Source organism: Diceros bicornis, chromosome 30 (genome assembly GCF_020826845.1).
Source record: "Diceros bicornis minor isolate mBicDic1 chromosome 30, mDicBic1.mat.cur, whole genome shotgun sequence".
In the NCBI taxonomy this organism is placed as follows: Eukaryota; Metazoa; Chordata; class Mammalia; order Perissodactyla; family Rhinocerotidae; genus Diceros; species Diceros bicornis.
The window spans coordinates 1,356,067-1,379,477 of NC_080769.1; the positions used below are offsets into that span (position 1 = coordinate 1,356,067).

The window sequence follows — 23,411 nt, forward strand, 5'->3', positions numbered from 1 at the left end:
TCTAGCTAAGCAGCTCCTACTCCTGCTGGAGCCCATGTTGGCCCTTGCTCCACCTCCAACACTGCTGGTGGAGGGGACACTGGCTCCAGTGCTAGAGGGGGTGGTGTCAACGGAGCTGGAGCCAGCTCTACCTCCACCACTGCCCACTGCTCTTCTTCTGCCGCTGGCTGGAGCTCAGCAGCTGACGCTGGAGTGGGATAAAAACAAAGATTCACCCACATAGCTGACTTTCCATGTGACCTTCTAAACACAAGAAAGATCCCACTCCCTTCCAGGAATACCCAGCCTGCAGTCCCCCTTACCATCTGGCTCTGCCTCAGTGGCCTCCAGAAGCTCACACCGGACAAGGGTAAGAGGGTCACGGCAGCTCATCTCCTAGCCAGGCAAGGTGACATTCATGTACATCCCCTTTAGCTTCAAAAAGGGATAGCCTGAGTCTGGTCCCTCCCTAGTTCTAGTCCAACCTCATCATCTCAAGCTCCTGAGTGTGGAGACCCTCTGCTCCTGCTCTCATCTCAGAGCAGCACTGGAAAGTGTGGGTGGCCTCATGTACCTGCCCCTTGTCTAGTGAGTTTGTGGAGTTGAAACCATTGGGCAGTTACTCGACAACCTAATGAGTGGAGTTCTGCAAAGACTGCCTGGGAACTGGGCCAGAAGAAATCAGGGGCTGCCTGCACACTGCCACTGGGGCCAACCACCAAGAGAATATCTGTTCCTCAGTTCAGGCACAGAGGGGCATCTCTGCAAAGAACTCTGGTCAGGGAGGGAAGGAGATGAATCCTCTAGTGCTCGGTAACAATATGAGTAGAGGTGCTCACCTTCTCATGCTGCCAGGCATGGCCTGAAGTATGAACATGACCTAGCTGTTAGGTTTCCGACACCTAACAACCAGCACCTGCTCAGGAATGACCCGCCCCTTATGTCCTGCCTTCTCTCCTCCTCACAGACACATGCACACACACACACACACACAAAGAGGGGCAAGGGGTGTGGGGCTGATCAGGTGGGATCACAGCTGTGCCCTGGCCTGCACTAGCCTCCCCTGGGCTGCCCCGTGTTACCTTTCACAGCCTCCTGCCAGATGCCCAGAGGCGTCAAGAATTAAGGCTGAGCCAACATCGCCAACTACCAAAAAGATTCTCTTTCTGGGATTTTTTGAGCCCAGATCCTCCAAAAGTTGGGAAACAACAACAAAACATCTTTGCCTGTTGACTGTCTCCAATCAAGTGAGGTGGATGGGGCAATGTGGGTGCCTGGTTACCAGAGTTCTAAGATCTGTTGAGGTCTATGACCCCACGTCATCTCTTGAACTGTACACAATGAGACCACATAGCCCTACCCACAGGTCCCTGGAAACCTAACTAGGGACCTAGTTTTGAGGAGACAGAGATGAATGCAGACCTCCTTTTCCTTACTATTTCTTCATCCTGGGATAGTCCCTGTGCCTCTCAGGTCCTCCCCAGTCTCTAAACCTGCACCATGGGAATCAAGCTAGAATCTACTTCCTAGGGACATCACCCGGTGTATATGAGATAATATCTATTACCCCTGTGGGCTGGTGTCACATGTACCTAAGGCACAAACTTAGAGATGGAAGAATAACAAGGAGGGGTGGGATGTAGTACAGAACACCACTCAAAACAGGCCTGGGCTCCAAGAATGTGATATTGGGACAGTCACTTCCAACTTGGCCTCATTTTCAGGTCAACACCATGAGGGGGTTGCAACTAATGGAAATTCAGATATTGCCATCTGTGGCATAAAACCATTCAATTGTTTCCTGTTTTATGGAGAATGAGACCAAAGTGCCTCATCTTGGCCTATGAGGTGGGCAGCCTCCACAGTGGTACCCAGTAAGCCCCACCCATGTTATACACTTCCCCGTGGAACCACAAAGAGGTTAGTAACTGGCTTCTGAACATAATAAGAGCCAAAGTGATGGGATGTCTTGTCTAAATTTTAACTAAAAATGTCTCTCACTTCCTCTTACTCCCTCTCTCATGTGCCATCTCTCTCTCTCTCACTCTGTCAAATCCCTGGAAGTGAGGAATCAAATACCGGTGTATTGGGGCTGCCCAATGTGGAGGCACATTGAAGAGAGAAGCAAGGGAGTGCCTGGGCCAACAGACAGAAAGGAACTCAGGCTCTCAATACAAAATGAATTCTGAAGGCTGAGAGTGAACTTGTGGGCCAGTCCTCCCCTAGTCGAGCCTCAGTTGAGGCCACAGCCCCAATCTGTTAAACTCACTGAGACAGAGGCACCCAGCTAAAACATGCCTGATTGCTGATCCACACAAATTGTGAGATTGTCAACATTTGTTGTTTTGAAATGCAAGGTTAGGGGCAATGAAGTCAGAGAGGGAAAGGTAACGAACACAGCCTACCAGGCCCTGGCCCTACCTTCCACCCTAGCTCCTGTTCTCTTCTCCCAGCCTCCCTCCAGTTGCATTGGCCAGCTTTCTAACCTCCTCTGGCCAAACTCACTTCTGCCTGTGAGACTCAGGACCAGTGGTGCCATCTCCCTGACACACTGCTCCCAGACTTGTGCAAGGCTGACTCCCTCTTGTCATTCCGGTCCCAGAAAATGTCACCCTAGAGAGGTCTTTCAGACCCTCCTACCCAGTGACGCCCAGCCCTCCCTCACAGCCCCCTGATGTGTTTCTCCACAGCACTTGCTCTTTTCTTTCTCATGTCTTTGCTTTTGTCCATTTCCCCTCTAGACTGTGAGCTCCCGGCAGGCAGGGACCACTTGGTCATTTTCATCCTGCACTTCAGCCCACCAGGGCACCTGGCACAGGGTGAGTGCTCAGGACACAGCTGCTGAATGAGTATATGGGTAGATGTTGCACCCCGCCCCCTGCTTTTGACCAACTTTCATTGTGGAGATGAACACTAGTAATAGGAGGTACAAGTTGTTTCTGAGGCAGGGGGACAGCCAGAAAGACCTCTGGTTGACTCTTCGCTGCTCCAGGAGCTCAAGAATAGTTCAGTGGACACCAAGTAAATTCCAGGATTACAGCAGAATGACTTGATATATATATATATTATGTAATGGTTACCAAAATAAGTTTAGTTAACATCAATCACCAAACAGAAAAAAAGATTGTTTCCTGATGATGAGACTTTTTAGGATCTACTCTCTTAGCAAGTTTCAAATATACCACACAGCAATGTTAACTTAGTGCTGTATATCAAGTATACCTCAATACAACTGAAAAAAAATAAAAGCAAAAACTCACTGGCCACCACTGACACAAGAGGCTGCCCGCCCCCTCGTGGCCAGAACTAGCACTGCTGCCCAGGCCGGAACTCCAAACAGAAAGGAATCTTTCTTCAGGTGTCCTCAAGGCAGATGCTCTCCAGGGTCCCAGGGGTAAAGCAGCAGGACCTGTCAGCTTCGAGGGAGTGGGAGGAATCTCGGGAGCCTACCGTGCACCTCTCTTGCTTTTCCCCACCAGGTGTCCTCTTCACTCCTAAGGCATCCTAACTGCAGCCATGACAATGATTTCCCCTACTTCCAGATGAGGACCGCAAGGGTCCAACAAGGATTAGTCTTCTCCCTGGACTCTGGACTTGGTGTCCAGTGCTCTGGCATCTTCTTCCTTATCCTCAGTTCTCATCCACCCAAGCCCCCTAGCCTCGTCAGTTCTAAAGGATCTCCAGGGGCTGGAAATCATTTTCTCAGGGTTTCAGAGCACAGTAGGTCATCAACAGAGAACCTAGTCCAACAGACATGTAGTGAGTGCATGGAACACTTGGAGTCACTCGCTGGATGCACTCCACTTTATACAGGAGGACCCTCACTGAGATCTTCTCTCCTGTTCCCAATGCCTACACAAAGGGAGGATGGGCTCATCACAGTTTTGGGTGCCCACAGAGGTGGACTGCAGGACCCCAGTCCTGTGATCCCCAGGCTGGGCCAGGGATGGATCTGGAACAGGTAGACACCTAGGAACCTTAGGGATTCCTCTTCCCATCTCTGGGCCCCTGTGCACGAATCTAGGAGAACGGATGCTACTGCCCCGTGGGAGAGCTGCCTCCAAACTCTCTCCCTCCTGCCTCTTGTCACATCCCCGGTGTCAGCTCTTTCTTGACTGCACCTCAGTGTTCTCCATATGAGAAGTCAAGTGTGACGGAGTGTGCCTGTGCAGGTGTGATGATGAGGAGAGGAAAATGACCCCATATGGAAAAGGGTGCGCAGCAATCCTCTAGGATCTTAAAGCCACTCATTGCCAAAGGAAACCTGAGGGAAGAGGTGGAGCCTTGGCCAAGTAAGCTGGAGCTCTCTCTAGTCTTCAGGACTCTGACGACCTCCTGTGGTCTGGGACAGTACCTGCCTCTTTCTAGGCCAGTTTCCCAACTGCACAGTGAGGGGTAAGATGTGCAACAGCACAAGCATGTGCTCGGCCAGGACAAGTCATCAGGCCCCATAGATACATTAAGTATGTTTTAATGTGTATTGAAGTGTATTGAAGACATTAATATTGCTGTGCAATCATCACCACGATCCATCTTCAGAACACTTCTCATTTTACAAAACTGAAACTCTATACCCATTCATGAATAATCCCCCATTCCCCCTCCTCCCACCCACTGGCAAACACCATTCTACTTTCTGTCTCTCTGAATCTGGTGATTTCAGGAAGCTCTAGAAGGGAAATCACACAAGGTTGTATTTTTGTGACTAGCTTATTTCATTTAGAGTAATATCTTGAAGGTTCATCCATGGTGTGCCGTATATTAGACTTTCCTTCATTTTTCAAGGATGAATAATATACCATTGTATGTATATAGCACATTTTGCTCATCCATACATCCCTGGACAGATACCATAGCAAGGCCCACAACCAAGCCCAAAATAAAATGGGGCCCCAGCCAGATTTTTCTCAACAGTACCCTGGAGACTACTTTTTTAAGCCATATCCCATATGATATTTACTAAGGATTTAATCTTGGGCCGAGAGTTGCTTTTCAGAAACTCCATTTCTCTTCCTTAAGCAAGTTTCAACTACTTTGAACCAATGAGACAACAAGACGGCTTGCAAGACTCAAACTGCAACTGCATAAGTGACTGGAGGATGAACTGGGGGACCAAGAACTCCCCTGCCAATCATGTTAAGGACACCGTCTTTTGAACGTGGGATGTGTGACAGAACATGAAAATCTGTGCTTGCACAAAATAAGTGACTGGAGGATGAACTGGGGGACCAAGAACTCCCCTGCCAATCATGTTAAGGACACCATCTTTTGAACGTGGGATGTGTGACAGAACATGAAAATCTGTGCTTGCACAAAATGCCTAGGACTGCTCCCAAACTTACTGCACCCGCTCCTTTGCCCTTTTCAAGCCCTTTTCAACAGCCCATTGGGGAGAAATATTTAACCTTCGTCTCTTTGCTGGCCAACCTCGTAATAAAGCTTTTTCCCCTTCTACAAGAGCGGGTATCCTGTTTGGCTAATGGGTGCATTGGGCTGTAAGCCCTTCCTTGATTACAATACTTGTGTGGCTTCCATGTTTTAGCTATTATGAATAATGATGCCATGAACATGAGTGTTGAAATATGTCTTTGAGAACATGCTTTCAACTCCTTGGTGGGGTATACACCCAGAATAGGAATTGCTGGGTCCTATATAATTATATTTTTAATTTTTTTTAGGAATTGTTATACTGATTTCTACAGCAACTATATATTCCCACCACAATACACAAGGGTTCCAACTTCTCCACATCTTGGCCAACAGTGGTTCTATTCTTTTTCTTCTTCTTTTTTTTTTCTTTTTGATAGATGCCATCCTAATGAATGTGAGGTGGTCTCTCACTGTGTATCTGATTTGCATTTCCCTAATGATTACTGATGATGAGCATCTTTTCATATGCTTATTGGTTATTTGCATATCTTCTTTGAGCAAATGTCTACTCATATACTTTGTTCAAATTTGATTTGAGTTGTTTGTTTTTTGTTGTTGAATTTAGGAGTTCTCTAACTATTCTGGATATTAAGCCTTTGTCAGATACATGGTTTGCAAATATGGTCGCCCATCCTATGGGTTGTGCTTTTACTCTGTTGATAATGGCTTTTGAGGCACAAAACTTTTTAATATCCATGAAGTCCAGCATATGTATTTTCCTATTTTATTGGCTGCTCTTGGGTGTCAGAACCATGAAATCATTACCAAATCCTATCTTGTCAAGTTTTGCCTTATGTTTTCTTCTAAGGGTATTATAGCATTAGCTCTTACACTTAGGTATTTGATTCACTGGGAATCAAGTTATGTATACAGTGTTAGGTAAATGTCCAAGTTGATTCCTTTGCATGTAGATATCCACTATTTCCAGCACAACTTGTTGAAAAGACTTTTCCCCATTTAATAATCTTGGCACCCTTGTCAAACATCATTTGATCACATGGGTGAGGGTTAATTTCTGGGCTCTCAATTCTGTTTCCATTGCTCAATATGGCTGTCTTTATGCCATGACAATGCTGTTTTGATACTGTAGATTTATAGTAAGTTTTCAATCAGGAAGAATCAGTCCTCCAACTTAGTATCTCCTTTCAAGATTATTTTTGGTATCTGGGCTTATTTGAGATTCCATAAGAATCTTAGGATGGGTTTTTTTCTATTTCAGCACAAAATGCCCTTGGGATTTTGATAAGGACTGCACTGCATTTGTTGATCTCTTTGGATAATGTTGACACCGTCACAATAAGGAGTGTTCCAATCCACGGTGATCGGATGTCTTTCATTTCTAATAGTGCCGGATGGCTGTTCAGGTGGGGGGGGGCCCTCCTCGAGGTAGTCGTGAAGAAACCCACAGTTCCTCCTCACTGTGCCTTCACCATTTCCTTAGAACCCATCAACAGTCAACAGAGGTCAAAATGCATGTAAAATGCACGCAGGAAGTTTTCAAAGATTGGATGTGCATGGAGCACACATTTCTTCCACTCCTCTCCATTAGCAAGAACCACGGACTGAAGCAGCAGACCCTAACACATGGAGACTGCAGACTCACCCAGCAGACCCCAACAAACGGGGACTGTGGACTAACTAAGGGCCAGGGACTCGGGTTCCTGGCAGAACCATCTGGCAGCTCAAGCTGAACCACTAAGCCTTTGCCTGGCACTGCTGACTAACCAAGTGCTAAGACTGATGCTCTCTTAGAGCATCCTGTCAGTCTAGACTGACCCACTGACCCTGGACTGGAAAGCCAGGTAGATCAGGAGGTGAAGGCAAACAGAGTGGATCTCAGATCCAAGAGAAACTTACCCACAGCCCTCAGAAACAGTGAAAAAGATGGAGAACTCAAAGGTTTTGCTGGTACCAATGACTGTTTCTCATCCTCGAAGCCATCAGGCGTCTCCTTTGGATCCCACTGCTGCCACCAAACTGGTACAAAACAAAATAAAATTCAGTAAATTTTAAACATCTTATTGGCTTTATTCAACAGTTCATGAATCAGGCAGCATCCAGTCTAGCAGAGAGAAAGGACCTCCAATGAGTTCTACAAAATGAAGGAATTTATAGGCAGAAGGGAGCAAGAACAAGGAAGTTACACTAGATAAAAAAGCGGGTTGGTTACTGCAAGGTTACTTTCCTTTAGAGGATGGCAGGGTTCTATCAGGAAGATGACCTACCTGCTGCGCATGAGGTGATTCCTGATTGACTGGTTTAAGATTCTATTCCTGGGCCAAAAGTCTAATTAAGTCTCGACTTGTTTATGTGAGGCATAGCCTAAGCGGCTCCATTTGGGTCTGGTGTCTTGTTTTAAACACATGACTTCTGCTGGTCCCTGCTTTCCCCAGTTACCCCCCGGCTGTCCCTTCACTGACCATTGTTGGTCACACACCCACTGCACCTGCCTCCAGTCCTTCCCCTTCAACACCGTAATCTCACACACAGCTCCTCCCGACACTATCATGACGTCTCCCACCACACGTCGCCTATACTTTCCACACTGCCATCAAGATGCTTCACAAACACCACCACCATTTATGTCCAATGGGCTGAGAGGCCTGCCCGTGCACTGGGAATCAGGAGCCGCAGGGTCTGTCACTTGGCCTCCAATCACCTATTGTACCCCAGCTGAAGGGCTTACCCTGCGGAGACACTCAGTTTTACCCAACTCAATCGCACAACATCTTTGCCCCAGGCTTCCTTCAAAATGCTCCACTCACTTTCTGCCCCAACTGCTCCTTGAGGAGTCATTTTGGGGTAGCCTTCGAGACCACCTTGGTGATTTTGTGCTCAGGCCCAAACAGATCTTGGCCGACAAACACTTTAACCATACCCCCTGAAATCATATAGCATAGGTAACTAGTGAATGGGTGCAAATTACTGGTTTTACTTCCAAAGGCCGTAATGAATATTTCACACCAGGAACATCCACTTTTGGGTTTTACTGTAGGCTGATATCACAAGGCTCTCACACAGTGAGGCTCTCTCTTCCCCAGCCCTCTGAGCAGATTTCTCCAAGCTATATTCTGCAATACATCATTGTTTCTATCTCAGCCTGCTTCCCTCAGGTTGCAGGTCCCCTGAGGTTCCTGCCCTGACTGGCTACCACCAACCCATAGAGACACTGTCAGTCCTATAGGACTGGGTGTTCAGTTCTACTAGGACTGACTGACTGGACTGGACACAGGTGCGGTGGCCCTACCCACGCAAAATCAGGTAACTGAGGCAACCAAGAAGTATCAAAAACCTTAACCCAACATCGACAACAACTCCATAAGACCCTATCCTAGCCCTTGTGGAACAGTCTCATGAGTCTCTTGCCTAAATGGTTTTAGAGAATGGCCTGGCCCTAGATTGTCTATACCAACCAACGAAGGAGGGGTTTTTGCCTTTCTTAGAACCACTTGCTGAATGTACATCAACACACAAGTTCAAACCTACCTCCACCAGATGGCCCAAGAGGTTAAAATATTGTGTAATGTTACCTAAATCTTTTAAAAGATACCCAAGGCCCCCGAGATCACTGACCTATTTTCATGGCTGGTCTTTCCAAGTTGGCGACAATGGAAACAGACTGGATTTTAGACTGTTGCTTGTACAATTTTAGGATCTGTTACTATAGCCATCATCGGATATTTACTCTCTTGGCTACAATGTGCCCTATCCCTAATAACTCTATTAATTACCCTTATTAACTATCCCAACCAACTTTAAATTAACTAAATTAAAATTAATCAATACCCTGATTAATTTAAAAAATTCAAAATTTTTATGGAGAATCTACTTAACACAGAATACACTGTTGTAAGCATTTAAAGTATACAGTTCAGTGCCATTTAGTACAATGATTATGTCGTGTGGTTATCACCACTAACTAATTCCAGAACATTTTCAACACCCCCAAACAAACCCATACTCATTCACACTATTTTCTCCTAACCCAAGCCCATGAAAACAACTCATCTGTTTTCTCTCCCTATTGATTTGCCTATTCTGGACAGTTCATTCAAATGGCATCATGCTATCTGTGGCCTTTGTGGACGACTTCAGTGAGCACACATGTTTCAAGGTTCATCCATGGCCGAGCATGTAGCAGTAGCTTATTCCTTTTTATGGCTCCATAATGTCCTATATTATGAATAGGGCACATTTGGTTTATGCAGTCATAACTGGATAGAAATTTGGGTTTGTTCCACTTTTGGACCACTGTGAATAATGTTGCTTTGAATATCCATGGAAAAGTTTTTCTTTGAACATATGTTTCCAATGGTCTTTTGGACATACCAACCTTGTGACTCTCCTGGTCCATGGTAATTCTAGGTTTAAGATTTTTAAAAATGGCAAACTGTTTTCTGCAGTGGATGCATCAAATTACTTTCCCACCAGTAATGTATGTGGGTTTCCCATTCTCCATATCTTTACTAACACTTGTTACTTTCCATTATGTGGAGTATAGCCTTCATTTTGAGTGTGAAATAGTATCACACTATGCTTTGAATTTGCATTTTCTTAATGATTTATGATACTGAGCATCTATCTAGTGCTTATTGGCCATCTGTGTTTCACCTGGAGACATGTCCATTGCAGCTAGTTACCCATTTTCATTGGGTAACCAATGAAAATGGTTTCATTTCAAATTTCTTTGAATGAAGTTTCATTTCAAACTTCTTTGTTTTTTATAATTGAGTTCTAAGAGATCTACCCCAGGTAGATTCCATGGCTCCAGGCTCCCCGGGGGCTACTAGGAACTCAGGCCCGTGGCTTAGCACACCACCTGCCAGTTCCAGCAGCCATAGACAGCTCTCATGGAACCAGGCTTCTGACAGGCTTCTGCAGAACCAAGCCCCCAGCCCACCCAGGTGCTTGCTGACTCAGGCGGCCCCAGGCAGCTCCCATGGCACCAGGCACTGGCAGGTTCCCATGAACCCAGTCTTCCATCTTGACCCAGCGCCTGCTGGCTCCTGCAATCTCAGGTAGCTCCTGTGGCCCCAGGCTACCAGGAATCCAGACTTCTGGCCCACACCAGCACAAACTGTCTCTCATGGCACAGGCTTCTGGCAGGCTCCCGTGAGCCAAGACTCTCAGATCATCCCAGCTCTGGCCAACTCTCATGGCCCTGGATGACTCCTGTGGTCACAGGCTCTCAATGAGGACCTGCCAAACCAGGGTCCAGTGGGGTTACTCGTGAACTCAGGGTCCCAGCTGTGCCCAGGGCCAGACACAATACCGTGGACCCAAGCTTTCCACTCACCCCAGTACCAGGCTGCTCAAGGACTCCAGCAACAAGCCTGCCCCTGGACACCACCAGATGGCCTACCCAGGACCCCTAGATGGGCTGAATGTGAAGGCTTTGGTTTACTAAAGCCAGTCTGTAATAAGTGGAAGAAATGCCTACTTCCTCAAATTTGCAGACACCAATGGAAGGTCACAAGGATCATGAATAATCAAAGATCCATGACACCACCAAAGAAAAAGAATAAAACTCCAATGACCGACAAAGAAATGGAGATATAGGAACTATGTGACAAAGACTTCAGAACAATGCTCTTTGAGAAATTCATAAAACTCTAAGGAAACAAAGATAGACTACTAAATAAAATAAGGAAATAGTGCATGAACAAGTGAGAAGTTCAACATAGAAACAGAAATCGTTAAGGAAAAATAAACAGAAATCCTAGAGTTGAAGAACACAATGACTGAACTGAAGAATTCAATAGAGACCTTCTAAATCAGATTCAACCATGTACAAGAAATAATTAGTGCACTAGAAGATGTGTCATCTGAAATCATCGAGTCAAAGGAGCAAAAAGAAAAAAAAGGAACAGATAAGATTGGGGAAAGGCAGTGTGAATTATGGGATACCTTGAAAAGAAATAGATAAGCATTATTAAAATACCAGAGGAGAAGACAGGGAGAAAGGAAAAGAAAGTTGACTTAAAAAAGTAGCAGCTGACACCCTCCCAAATCTGGGGAGAGATGTAGACATCCAAGGTCCTGAAGCCGATCAGTCACCCTAAAATTTCAAACTAAAACATTCTTCTCCAAGACACATTGTAACAAAACTATCTAAACTCAAAAAAAGGATCAAACAACATGATCAAGTTCAACATGATGCAAATCAATGAATGTGATGCACCACATTGATAGAATGAAAGATAAAAATCCTAAAATAATCTCTCAAATCAGAAAAAGCAGTTTGACAAATTCAACGCCCCTTCATGATAAAAACTCTCAAGAAAGGGTTACAGAAGGAACATACCTAAACATAATAAAAGGTTTACATGACAAACCCACAGCTAACATCATATTGAACAGTGAAAGGTTGAAAGCTTTCTTGCTAAGACAAAGAACAAGACAAGGGAGCCCAGTCTCAACACCACTCTTCAACATACTGCTGCAAGTCTTAACCAGAGACATTTGGCCAGAGAAAGAAATATAAAGCATCTAAATTGGAAATGAAGAAACAAAGTGGTCTCTGTTTGCAGATATGATTTTATGTAGAGAAATACTTAAAGACTCCTCCCCAAACTGTTAGGACTAATAAACAAATTCACTCAAGCTGCAGGAGACAAAATCAACATATAGAAATCTCTTGCCTTTCTCTACACTAACAATGAACTATTTAAAAATGATATAAAGGGCCGGCCCCGTGGCTTAGCGGTAAAGTGTGCGAGCTCCACTGCTGGCGGCCGGGGTTCGGATCCTGGGCGCGCACTGACGCACCACGTCTCCGGCCATGCTGAGGCCGAGTCCCACATACAGCAACTAGAAGGACGTGGAGCTATGACATACAACTATCTACTGGGGCTTTGGGGGAACAAATAAATAAATAAAAATTATTAAAAAAAATGATATAAAGAAAAAAATCCTATTTACAATGCCATCAAAAATAGTAAAATACTCATGAATAAATTTAACCAAGAAGGTGAAAGATCTAGAAACTAACAACTATAAGACACAGAGGAAAGAAATCAAAGACACAAAGAAATGAAAAGATATCTTATGCTCATGGATCAGAAGAATTAGTATTGTTAAAATGTTCATGCTATTCAATGCCATCTCAAGATTCTCTGCAATTCCTATTAAAATTCCCATGGCATTTTTCAGAGAAATAGAACAGATAATCCTAATATTCATGTGGATCCACAAAAGACCTCCAATAACCAAAGGAACCCCGAGAAAGAAAAAGCTGAAGGCATCACAATTTCTGATTTCAAATTTTATTACAAATCTATAGTAATAAAAACAGTATGATACAGGTATAAAATGAGACACCTAGACCAATAGAACAGAATCAAGGACCCAGAAATAAAACCACACACATACAGTTTGCTAACAGTTGACAAGTCAGCTAAGAAGACTCCATGGGGAATGGATAGTTTCTACAACAAATGCTGTTGGGAAAACTGGATAACCACATGCAGAAAACTGAAATTGGACCCCTATTTTACACCACTCTAAAAATGATCCCAAATTGAATTAAAGACTTAAAGGTAAGACACCAAATATAAAACAACTAGAAGAAAATATAGAGAAAAAAGCCCCATGAAACTGGTCTTGACATCGAGTTTTTTGGATATAATATCAAAAGTGCAAGCAACAAATGCAAAACTTAACAAGTGGGATGACATCAATCTAAAAAGCTTCTGCATAGCAAATGAAAAAATCGGCAAACTAAAGGGGTTAATATCCACAGTATATAAGAAACTCTTACAACTCAACAGCAAAGAAACCAACAAAACAATATGAAAATGGTCAAAGGACCTGAATAGATACTTTTCCAAAGAAGACATAAAAATGGTCAACAGGTACATGAAAAGATGCTCGTAATCACTCATCATCAGGGAAATGAAATCAAAACTACAATGAGATATCACCTCACGCCTGCTAGAATGGTTATTCTCAAAGAGACAACAGACAACAAGTGTTGGCGAGGCTGTATAGAAGAGAGAACCCTGTGCACTGATGGTATGAATGTAAATTGCTACAGTCACTATGGAAAAAATATGGAATTTTCTCAAAAAAATAAAAATAGAAATATATATAAATGAGCAATTCCACTTCTGCTTGTATATCCAAAGGAAATGAAGTCACTATTCTGAAGAGATATCTGCACCCCCATGTTCATTTCAACATTATTCACAAACAGAGAACATGGACACAATCCAGGTGTCCCTCAATGGATAAATAGATAAAGAAAATGTGAGATATATGTATACATGTAATATATAATGGGATATTATTCAGCCATGCAGGAGAATGAAATCCTGCATTTTGAGATACCATGGATGGACCTTGAGGCATTGCGCTAAGTGATATAAGTCAGACGGAGAAAGACAAATACTATATATTCTCACTCATATGTGAAATCGAAAAAAGCCCAACTCAAAGGAATAGAGACAAGAATGGGTTTCCCAGGGTCCCGGGGTTAGGGGAAATGGGGAGATGTGAGTCAAATTGCACAAATTTCTAGCTGTAAAATGAACAAGTTTTGGGGATCTAATGTACAGCATGGTGATCATAATTAACAATACTATATTATAGACTTGAAATTTGTTAAGAGAGTAGATCTTGAAAGTGATCACTAGAAAAAACAAGTTAATTATGTGAGGGAATGGAGGTGTTAACTCAGGGTATTGTGGTAATCCTTTCACAAATCACCATCTTGAACACCTAAAACTTACATATGTTATATGTCACTAATATTTAAAGAAATCTAAAAAAAAAATCTCTCAACAAAGTAAAACCCAGGACCAGATGACTGCACTGGTGAATTCTACCAAAACATTTAAAGAAGTATTAAAAACAAGATTTCTTACACTCTGTCAAATATTGAAAAAGAGGGAACACTTCCAAGCTCACTTTACGAGGCCAGCATTACCCTGATACCAACACTAGACAAGGACACTAAAAGAAAATAAAATTACAGACCATTATCCCTGATGAACATAGATGCAAAAATCCTCAACAAAATACTAGCCAATTAAAAATGAATTCAATAGCATATTAAAAGAGTTATACACTACCACCAAGTGAAATTTATTCCTGGTATACAAAAATCGATCAATGTAATAAGCCACATCCAGAAAATGAAGGGGAAAAAAATGACCAACTCAATTGATGCAGAAAACCAATTGGCAAAATTCAACGCCCTTTCATGATAAAACACTCAACAAACTAGGAATAGAAGGAAAGTGCCTCAACATAACATAAGCCATATATGAAAAACACACAGCAAACATATTACTGAATGATGGAAGACTGAAAGCTTTTCCTCTAAGATCAGGAACAAGGCAAGGATGCTCACTTGCACCACTTCTATTCAACACAGTATTGAAAGTTCAAGCCAGAACCATGAGGCAATAAAAATAAATAAATAAATAAAAGGCATCTAAATTGGAAAGAAATAAGTAAAATGGTCTCTGTTTGAAGATGATATCATGTCGTATGTAGAAAAATCCAAAAGACTCCACAAAAAAGCCGTTTGATCTAACAAATGAATTCAGAAAAGTAGCAGGATACAAAGTCAACACACAAAAATCGGCAGCATTTCTATACACGAACCATGAGCTCTCTGGAAAGGAAATTACAAAAACAATTCATTTATAATAGTATCAGAAAGAATAACATGCTTAGGAATTAACTTAACCAAGGAGGTGAAAGGCTTACACCATAAAAACTACAAAACATTTCAGAAAGAAATTAAAGAAGACGTTCATAAATGGACACACATCCCATGTTCATGGATTGGAAGGCTTACTATTGTTAAAGTGTCAGTATTACCCAAAGCAATCTACAGATTCAATGTATTCCCTATCCAAATCCTAATGATATTTTTTGCAGAAATAGAAAAACCCGTCCTAAAATTCACATGGAATCTCAAGGGACTCAGAACAGCCAACAACAATCTTGCAAAAGAAGAACAAAACTGGAGGACTCACACTTCCTGATTTCAAAACTTACTACAAAGCTACAGTAATCAATAGTATGGTATTGTCATAAAGACAAACATAGAGATCAATGGCATAGAATAGCAAGCCCAGAAACAAACCCTCACATATATGGTCAAGTGACTTTTGACAAGGGTGCCAATACCATGGAATGGAGAAAGGTTTCTTTTCAACAAATGGTGCTGGGAAAACTGGATATCCCCATGCAAAATCTTGAAGCTGGACCCCATCCAACACTAGATACAAAAATTAACTCAAAATGGATCAAGGACATAAATGTAAGACCTCAAACAAGAAAATTCTTAGAAGAAAACATGAGATTAAATCTTCATGACACCAGACTTGGCAATGATTTCTTGGATATGACACCAAAGGCACAGGTAACAAAAGAAAAACAATGGAAAAATTGAACTCCATGAAAATTTTATAAGTTGGTACATCAAGAGGCACCCACAGAGTGGGACAAAATATTCGCAAATCATATTTCTGACAAGAGACTGGTATCCAGAATATACAGAGAAGTCCTAAATTAAACAAATAAAAAACAAGCCAATTCAAAAATGGGCATGGATTTGAAGACTCCGTTGCGAAAGAAGACTTAGAAATGGCATATAAGCACATGAAAAGATGCTCAACACCACTAATCATTAGGGAAATGCACATCAAAACCACAATGAGACACCACCTCACACCCACTAAGTTGAGTGCTATCGAAAAGACAAAACAGCAAGTGTTGGCCAAGATGCGGCAAAATGGGAACACTTGTACACTGTTGATAGGAATGTAAAATGGTGCAGCTGCTATGGAAAACAGTGTGGATGTTCCTCCAAAAAATTGAACATAGAATTATCATGTGATCCAGCAATTCCACTTCTGCATATACACCCAAAAGACTTGAAAGCAGAGCCTTGAAGAGATATTTGTACACCCATGTTCATAGCAGTATTATTTACAATAGCTAAAACGTGGAAGCAACCCAAGTGTTTATTGACACATGAGTGGATACACAAAATGTAGTATATCCATACAATGGAATATTATTCAGTCTTAAAAAGGAAGCAAATTCTCCAATATGCTATACATGGATTAACCTTGGAGACATTATGCTAACTGAAATAAGCCAGTCACAAAAAGACAAATACTGTATGAACTGAGAGTAGTCAAATCATAGAGAGAGTAAGTAGAATGGTGGCTGCCAAGGGCTGGGGGAGGGGAGAAGGGAGGGTTATTGTTTAATAGGTATAGAGTTTCAGATTTACAAGAGTTATGTGGATGAATAGTGGTGGTGACTGTACAACTGTGGAAATGTATTTAACGCCATTGAAGTATACACTTAAAAATGGTTAAGATGAAACACTTTTTGTTATGTATATTTTGACTCAATATACAAAAAGGAAAAAAAAAGAAATGAGCTATCAAGTCACAAAAAGACATAGTGGACACTTAAATACATACTGCTAAGTGAAAGAAGCCAACCGGAAAAGGCTATATACACTGTTCCATAGTTTTCATATATTCCAATTACACGACATTCCAGAAAAGGCAAAACTAGAGAAACAGTATAAAGATCAGTGTTGCCAGGAGTTGGGGGGCAAGGGACGAAGAGGTAAAGCACAGGGATTTTAGGGCAATCCAACTCTTCCGTAGGATACTGTCATGGTGGATACATGAGATTATGCATTTGTCAAAATCCAAGTACATGACAGCAAGACAATGAACTTTAATGTAAACTACGGACTTGGTTATGAACGCTCTATGAGCATCAGCTCCTCACTTGTAAGGAATGGACTGCACTAACACAGGTGGTCAAGCAAGATGTTAACCGTAGGGGAAACTGTGGGGGAGGAGGGAGAAATGCTCTGCACTCTCTGCTGAATTTCTCTGTCCATCTAAAACTTTCCTAAAAAACAATCTATTAATTAAAAAATAATCAATGGAAGGTAGGGAGTGGGTAGAAATATAGACGAAACAGGAATATCAGAATATTAATAAATGTTGAAGCTGGGTAATAGAAACATGGGGGGCTATCACACTTTTCTGTTTAATTTGTGTATGTTCAAGGTTTTCCACAATAAAACATTTTTAAAGCTCCAGATTAAATCTAGATTATATGTACAAGGAATCAAAGAATGTGAAGAAAACAGATATTTTTGAAGCAAGTACACTGAGGGAACGTGCAATCACACTGGATAGAGAGTGAACGTCCTGGTTCTACCAGGAAAGTTCAGAGCTCAGTGAGCAAGGCAGGTGACAGCACAGTCAGGGAAGTGACAGATAATGATCACAGAAAAATGTTTGCCCTCACTAATCACAGAAATGCCAACCATGGGCCCTGACAGAACTGCCCCAGGATTTATAATGTCATGACACCCAGAATTAGAGCGGGCTCAGGGACAGAGCACCACGTCCTGTGAGAATACCAACCAGCATCGGCTTTCTGGAGGGCAAATCTCCCTAACCCTGGAACCTGCAGGCCACTGGCTCGGCTGCTCTGTTGTATGGAATCTGTCCAAAAACAAAGGGATTGGGTACAGATGATGGACTGAATAAACACATGTAGAGCCCCTTTGACATAGAATCCCTTAAAAATGACCCAAAGATTCCTTCATTGATGAACAAATTCATAATAGCCTTGGGAACCATCAAGAGAGCCGACATTTTGATGAAAACATCAAAGAGAGTCAACAGTTGGTGATCGGAGATCCCAGTGGGGAGCTCCATGTGAGCCATGAAGACCAAGCCACAGTGTCCTCTCTCCCTCTCCCTCCTCCCCCTGCCGTTCACCTAACACCTTCTGCATCGCCCCTCCACTCCCAACCACTGCCCACCTCACGCTCCAGGAATACAGGAGCAGAGGCACAGGGCGCCCTTTCCACGACCACATCTGTCCTCTTGCTCTCTGCCCGTCACCAGGCAGCGGAGCTCTCTTGACATTAGTACAGCCATGTTTGGCCGCTCCATTGACCTACAGCCACCAGCACAAAAAGAAATATAAAAGCTGCTTTCTGCATGGTGGGAACTGGCCCTTCTCCCATGGAGATGGTTGCAATGTGTAAAAAATTCAAGGCCCCTCAAGCGCCGCAGCCTGGGGCAGACTGGCCATCTGAGCTGGGCTGGGAGGATAAGCAGGGTAAACAATGCACGTACACAACTACTGGGCTGGGACAATAGCCAGAGGGTGGGGCTCAGTGCTAGTACGCCACTGATAACCATTTGTGCATGGGAACATTGAATGCTCTCTCTGTAAACTCTGTAACTGCTTATATAAACTGCTGGAGACTGAGACACGGTGAGAGTTCCACCTGTGGAAGAGACGCCTTGCCCAGGACTGTGATTCCCGCCCAGCAGTGTCAATTGACAGGACTCTCCCAGCAGTGGGGCATGGATGTTGTGAGTAATTGATTTATTGTGAAGTAATTGATCTGATGTGTTCTCTTTTCAGTCAACCTGGTGTTTCTCTTTCTGGTTGATTTGTGTCATTTCACTTCAGTCGATCTGGTGTTTCCTTATCCGATAGATCTGATGTTTTTCCCTCTTATTATATGACCTATTCAAATGTGCTGCTATCTCAGCCGATGGGGATGTTTTCCCTTTCCAGTCGAGCTGGTGTTTTTTCCCTCTTATTATTTGACCTATTCAGATCTGTTTGCGGACTATCACCTTTACCATCCTCTCTATAATAAAATATACCTTCAGTCCATTTGTTTGGAGTGGAAAGTTTCTTTTACCTCTCCAATCGAATCCCCAAACCTCTCATAACAGGAGCCCAGCCCGGCACCTCTTCAGGGCCCAGCAGACTCCTCCTCCCTATCTGGTCCTACCTGCAGCACAGACACCTTGTAGCTAATCTCCGCCTTACAAACAAAACTCTCCCTTGGACCCATGCTCCCTTTTGGTTATTGTCCACTTTCCCAACTCCCCTTCATGGCTAAACCTCTTAAATAAAGTGCCTCATACCTACTGCCCTCCCATGGCTTCCCTTCCCCCACTCTAGACCCAGCTTTATTCTCACCCTCTCAAGGAGACTGAGGTCACCAGTGATCCCATGTGGCCGAGTCCAGCCATCTTTTCTCCATTCTGATCAGAGCTGTATCCCATCCAGCTGAGCACCCTTCCTTTCTGCAATACCCTTTCCCCTCATGGTTCCTGCAACTTCATGCTCCACCATTTCAGGCCCCTTTCCTGGACCCTCTTCAGCTACACCTCTGCAAACACTGCCTGCTCCTAGGCTGGGCCCAGGGCCCTTCCACAGCTACAGTGTCTCCAGGAAACCTCATTCAATTCCACGTTTTTAAATATCTCTGACCTCATCCCGACTCTGCTGACACACCAATGCAACTTTAAGAGGTTAGGTGCTAGCTCCCCAGCATCAGTACCTAAGGACTATCTCAGACTCGATTCGTCTCAAAATTTCACTGTCATATGAGTTCCAAAATAGCATCAAATCTTTCCAAAAGGAGGAAAAATTTGGATACAATAAACAGTTGTGAACAAAGTAACCAATAAAACGTATACTTACATCCAATCCTGGTTGCTTGATGGGGAAAATAAGAACACAAAACTAAGATCAGATATTCTCAAGCCGGGGACCGGAAGGTGATGAGTTGGGAGTGTAAAACACAGGAACTGATCAACTCTAAGCATTTACAGAAAGAGAGGCAGAAATGGTTGTTCCTAAAAGCTGAAAGACACCCACTAAAGGAATAGAAAAATCATGAGAAAACCTAACAAATTAAAAATTAAATTAAATGGTAGACTCACATTCCAATTTATCAATAATCACAATTGTAAATAGATCAAATTGCTCTATAAAAACATGAAGGTTCTCAAGTTGAGTTAAAATATTGTTATAAAATAAAGGGATATAATATGGTTGAAAATAAGGAGATAAAGAAATAAGACTTTAAATGGGACAAAAAGGGGTTCTCTGTGTTGATAACTGTCAGGGACACTTATGCACCTAACAATATGGTCTTGAAACATAAAGCAAAACTGGACAAACAAGAAGACACAGGCACCCCAAGGGAGGTGCCTTCCCTTTCCACAGGGAAACCTACCTTACCTCTCTTAAAAAGCCACAGGTCAAGTGATACAGTAAGTTAGGAAACAGATCTGCTGACAAACACAAAAAAGCTAGATCTAGCCTCAGCCCCAGGGACAACGTAAGCATCTAGTGGAGAGCGAACATTCTCCTCAAACCACGATGAAACAGTCACCACAATGGACTGTGTGCTAAGCCACAATGAAATCTCTAAAGAGTCCAAAAAGCAGAAATCTATAAGTGACTATATTACTGGAACTTAAAGCAATAAAAGTAAAAAATAATCACAAAATATTGGCTCCCCTCCCCCAACATAGCCACTTGAAAATCTGTCCACACCCTTCTAAATCTCTCAGGTTAAAGAGGGAATCCAGACAGACAGGAGAAACTCTTTAGAAATGAACAGCAATGAGAGCAGCATGAGGCAAATCCATGACGTGGGGACAAGGGGACAGAAGAAGGGACACAGCCTCCACTGCAGGTATCAGGGAATATCACCTGTACAGCAAGCTGAGCACTTCCCTCCAAGAGCCAGAACAACACCACAATAAAACCAATGACAGCAGAATGAAGGGAGAATTCACCAGACAGGAACAACAACATAGACCTGAGCAATGGAGTCAAGGGCTGGCTGTCTGGAAAGACCTGTAACAGTGAGAAACCTTGGTCAGTCTGACCAAGAAGAACAGACAAAGGCACCAAGAGGAACAGACAAAGGCACCAAATTGTACCATCAGGTACGAGAAACTACAGAAACAGCTTTAACGTGATAGGAGAACATAGTGGATAACTCTGACCAGGACATCAGTGGTCCTCAACTGGAGCCGTCCTTCCCATAGGATGCATCTGGAAACATGCGGGATGGGTTTTGTTTCTTGTTTTGGGTTGTCCTACTGGTTGTTGCCCTGGGGGTCCCGGAGATCCTGAATAGCCTGTCACATAGACCCTTTTCCCTCTTGAAGTGTTACTGACATCTGGGAAGACAAGCACTGATCCAGATTAAATGAGCAATGTGGTAGGAAAATGTTTTCCATGGATGTATAACAGGGAAAAGATGGTACCCTCAATATGTAAGGAATATCGAGAAACCAATGTTTACAACTACTAAACTGTAAGAGAGCAGGAAAATCAGAAACATAGCAAAGAAACACACCAAAAATATATCCAACCTATTTGTACAGGTGGAGAAATATGTAGGTAAAGCACAGGAAACAGTGGAGGAGATTACACACCAAATTTTACTACCGACAAGGAATAAAAGTTGGGAGGTAGGTGAGAAATAGGAGTTTTTACCACTTCTTAGCTTATGTATTTCTCTAGTGTTTTAATTTTTACAAAAGAGAATGTATTCTACTCAAAAAGATGTTTCAAATTTTAAAGAAATTATTAAAATGTTCAAAATGACTTCAGTTCAAGGATATTCATTAAAACATGTATGGAAAGCACCTCCCCATAATGTTAAGAGTCTCCTATAACTTTTCCAATAGTTTACTATGTCGATTTTATTTCACATTTAGATCCTAACTCATTGGAATTTACATTTGTGTGAGGGATGCAACAGAAGCTGATTTTCTCCTGTTCAAGTGGAAAACCAACTATCCAGGCACGATTCATTGAGTAGGTCTGGCTTTCCCAGCTGACCTGCAATGCCTCCTTCCCCACCTGCTAAACCCTGACAACTACCGGTGCCTCTTGAGCACCCTAGAGCTAGCGGGGTGAGCTCTGCAGCCTGGGCTCCCTGTGTGCAAGGGGCGGCTACCAGCAGAGCCTTCTCCCAAGACAGCAGCAGGCATGCTGCACACAGAGGTGCTCAGGGGCCGTCTGCTGTGGAGCAGGAAACTCCTCATGAGGAGCAGGCAGTGGGGGAGCCCTGAGCCCCAGGACTGACCTCGGCTGGGGGCAGCAGGCTGCTCAGTTAGGGAGCCCCTCCCTTCAGCTCGTCCAGCTCCTCCTGCAGCGTGTGCACCTGGCTGTCGGCAGCTGCCCCTCTTCAGCTCGCTGTCCTTCTCCACCTGCTCCTGCAGGCGGCACCCGTGCTCCTGTTCCCCCGGGACCAGAAGCAGTAGGAGTGCAGCGAGTCCAGGAGTTCTTAGGCCCCAGCGCTGACAGGATGACCCCGCTGAGGGACCTGGGGCCGGTGTTGCTGTGTTCATCCTGCACATCTTCCACGGCTGGCTCCGGGGTGACATCTGTTGGAGGGTGAAGGGGCTCTGGGAGAGTTTCTGAGGCATCATTGTGAATGATGAACGTGGGGGCTTTGGGCCAAGCTCTCATCAGGCCCAAGGCTGGCCCCACTGTAGGTGGGCTCCACATCTCTCTTCAGCCTCTTTCGGTCAACAGCCTCTCGAGGGACAGATGGCCTCTCTTGAGTGTGTGCTGAGGAGAAACTGTAAGAAGGATGCCAGCCAATAAATCTGCATGCCTCAGATCCTGAGGGATAAAGTCACCCACGGAAATGCCACTCTTATCCAGCAGGCCCTGGCTGGGAAGAGGCGGTCTCATCGCCAGCATCTACAGCAGACCTGTTTGCATCTCCCTGGCTGCCTCACGCTGTGGAGACCACACTGTCTCCTGGAGTTCCTTCCAGAGACTCTTTGCCCGCTCCTGACTGGTGGCTTCCTGGGTGGCATTGGGTTCGGGTTTGCCCTGCAGAAGGGCTCGCTTCAATTTGCGGGACCCTTCCTGGGCCCTCAGGTTTTCCCTCGAGGATGAGGATGAACCTGAAGCTCCTTTCCCATCTGCTTCACTGGCATGTTCCTCTTGTCCCTGGCGGCTATCTTGGTCTCATTTCTTCTGGGGCGGCAGTGGCCTTCAGCTCCTCCTTCTCAGTCAGGTGGAAGATGGAGGGCAAGGCCGTGGGCTTTAACATGTAGTACTGACCCTCCAGCCTGTTCAAGAGTTTTTTTTGGTGAAATGTTCACTACAGATGAAAGAATACTTAATAGGGTCCAGTCATCCCTGTGAAC

General features: G+C 43.7%; 1 long non-coding RNA gene across 1 annotated transcript; it reads right to left on the minus strand.

Moving 5' to 3' along the window:
* Positions 1-2: 2 nt before the first annotated feature.
* LOC131394254 (uncharacterized) lies at positions 3-22,377 on the minus strand. Its single transcript, XR_009216093.1, has 3 exons — positions 22,334-22,377; positions 7,267-7,386; positions 3-187 (listed from the first exon to the last, which is right to left on the minus strand). It is a non-coding gene; the product is annotated as an uncharacterized LOC131394254 (long non-coding RNA).
* Positions 22,378-23,411: the final 1,034 nt, after the last annotated feature.